This window comes from Arachis hypogaea, chromosome 9 (assembly GCF_003086295.3).
Source record: "Arachis hypogaea cultivar Tifrunner chromosome 9, arahy.Tifrunner.gnm2.J5K5, whole genome shotgun sequence".
Taxonomy (NCBI): domain Eukaryota; kingdom Viridiplantae; phylum Streptophyta; class Magnoliopsida; order Fabales; family Fabaceae; genus Arachis; species Arachis hypogaea.
Window position 1 is genome coordinate 23,401,202 of NC_092044.1, and position 2,485 is coordinate 23,403,686.

Below are 2,485 nucleotides of genomic sequence, written 5' to 3' on the forward strand. Positions count from 1 at the left end.
TGATTTGAAGCTTTTTCATGAGGGATAGAGGCATTAAGTTGATGCTCGCTCCCAGGTCACAGAGTCCTTTATCAATCATTGTTTCTCCTATGGCACAGGGAATATGAAAACTCCCTGTATCCTTCCTCTTTGTGGGTGACCCTGGTTGAATGAGAGCACTGCAATCCCTATTCATCTTTATTGTTTGTCCACCTTTCAATGAACTCTTTTGGGCTAATAGCTCATTTATATACTTTATGTAGGAAGGCATTTGCTGGAGGGCTTTAATAAATGGTATATTTACATTAAGAGATGCAAACATGTCAAGGAATCTTGAATACATTCTCCCTGCTACACCACCTTTAAGCCTTTGGGGAAAGGATGCATATGGGTTAAGTGTCTCCTTCTTCTTCAGCTCTTCCTTGAGTGTGGGTTGAGGTGCATGGCTCCTTTCTTCCTGGTTTCCCTTTTGATTGTCTTGGAGGTGTTCTACTTTATTCATACTCCTCTCATCACTTGTGGTGATCATCTTACATTCTTCCCACCTTACTTTCTTTGTTTCTCCTCTTGGGTTCTTCTCCGTGTCACTGGGAAATCCATCAGTGGGTTTGGGAATTTGTTGAGATAGATACCCTACTTGGGACTCCAGTCTCTTGATGTTTTCTCCTTGGTTTTTGATATTGGCTCGCATTTCTTCCTTAAACACCTTGTTGTCTTGGACTTCTCTACATAAATCTTCAAATAGAGTATCAATTTTTGAAAGTCTATCGTCCGTTAGTGATGGTGGATTAGGGTTAGTTGGCTGTTGATAGGATCTCTGTGAGGTATGTTGGTGAGTTGTATTGTTGTTGGAGTTGAGGTTGTGGCGTCTCTGGTCTTGACCTTGGTCTTGTTGATTTCTCCAACCAAAGTTAGGGTGATTTCTCCATCCAGAGTTGTAGGTTTTGGAGTATGGGTCATGGATTTGTCTAGGTGAGTTTCCAACATAGTTGGCTTGTTCCCAGTCACCTTCTTCTCCTATATTCACTCCTTCTTGAGTTGGTGATGAAGTGATGACTGCTGCAACTTGGTTTTCCTCCACCTTCTTGGTGAGATCTGCTAGCTGCTTGGTGATCATCTTATTTTGAGCTAGCAATGCATCCATGTGGTTCAGCTCCATTACTCCTCGAGTGTTACTTCTTTCAGAGGCATAGAAGTAGTCATTCTCAGCTACTGTTTCAATGACATCTATGGCTTCTTCAATGGTTTTCTTCTTGTTTAGAGAGCCCTCTGATGAATGATCTACAGCCTTCTTTGACTCATAGAAAAGACCTTCATAGAAAATGTAAAGTTGAACTCATTCATTGAACATATCTGGTGGGCATCTTCTTGTTAAGTCCTTGAACCTCTCCCATGCCTCATAGAGAGTCCCACCATCTTGTTGCCTGAAAGTCTGCACCTCAGCTCTCAACCTGTTAATTCTTTGAGGAGGATAGAATCTTGCCAAAAATTTGTTCACCACATCTTCCCAATTTGTCAAGCTCTCCTTTAGAAAGTGTTCCGAGGGTTACCTGAAACGTGTAGCTCGGTCGTCTTGGAGAGGCCCAAGGTGGGGGTCAGGGACCCGAGCTTGATATGTGGAGTGGTTGGTGGTTGTACCTGCAATGACACTCCGATGCTTAAGTTAGCATGGGTTCAAGCAGATATGTGTAGAATGTGGAATATATCTCATACCTGGGTGCTCCAGTGTATTTATAGTAGTTGGTCGTGATCCTCCCTGGATAAGATATTCTTATCTTATCTTATCTTTTGGGAGTTTTATCTCTATCTTTGTGGAACCGCCTTTCCTAGGCCTTTTCGGCCTTTAGGTTTTGGGCTGTGTTCCTTTTGATGGGCCTTCTTAGCTTTATTGTCCGAGGTCCGACCTCAGGCGTGGGCCTTGGGACGAGGTCGGACCTTTTCATGGATTTTGCCGAGTTGGAGGAGTCTGGTCAGGGTATGAACAGTGCCCCTGCCCGAGTTCGTCCTTTTTGGGAGGTCGAGCTCGGGCATAGTAGTTTTTTCAAATTTCAAAAATGGCCGTTCCTGCATTTATTGCATTTTACCGTTTCTCCTCGATTTCCGTTCAGGCTTTGTGAAGGCATTATTTATTTGCCCCTTTCCTCCTTTTTCTTCGTTTATTCTGTTCCCTTTTTTGAGCACCGCTTCTTTTTCTTTCGTTCTTCTTCTCCGAATCTTTCCGCGTGTCTTTCCGGGGTTTCCTCTGCGCCGCCGTTCCGTTCTCCTCGCTTCGGAGCTCGTCGTCCTCGTTTCTTTCTTCCAGGTTTGTTCCCATCTCTTTTCCTTGTGCACATATGCTTCTGTTTCTTTTGTGTGGCTCTTTGTTTGTTTCTTTTTTCCTATGCCTGGGTTGCCCCGAAAAGAGGCGCCGCCAGTTGTTTGTACATGGGGGGGGACTCTTTTTTGTTCTCTGGTATTTTGCTCCGGGTTGCTGTATTTTCTTCTAAAAGATCTCTGTTTCTTGCTT

General features: G+C 43.9%; 1 non-coding gene across 1 annotated transcript; it reads left to right on the forward strand.

Moving 5' to 3' along the window:
* Nucleotides 1–1,325: 1,325 nt before the first annotated feature.
* Nucleotides 1,326–1,432, forward strand: LOC112713651 (small nucleolar RNA R71). The gene has a single exon (XR_003158622.1). It is a non-coding gene; the product is annotated as a small nucleolar RNA R71 (small nucleolar RNA).
* Nucleotides 1,433–2,485: the final 1,053 nt, after the last annotated feature.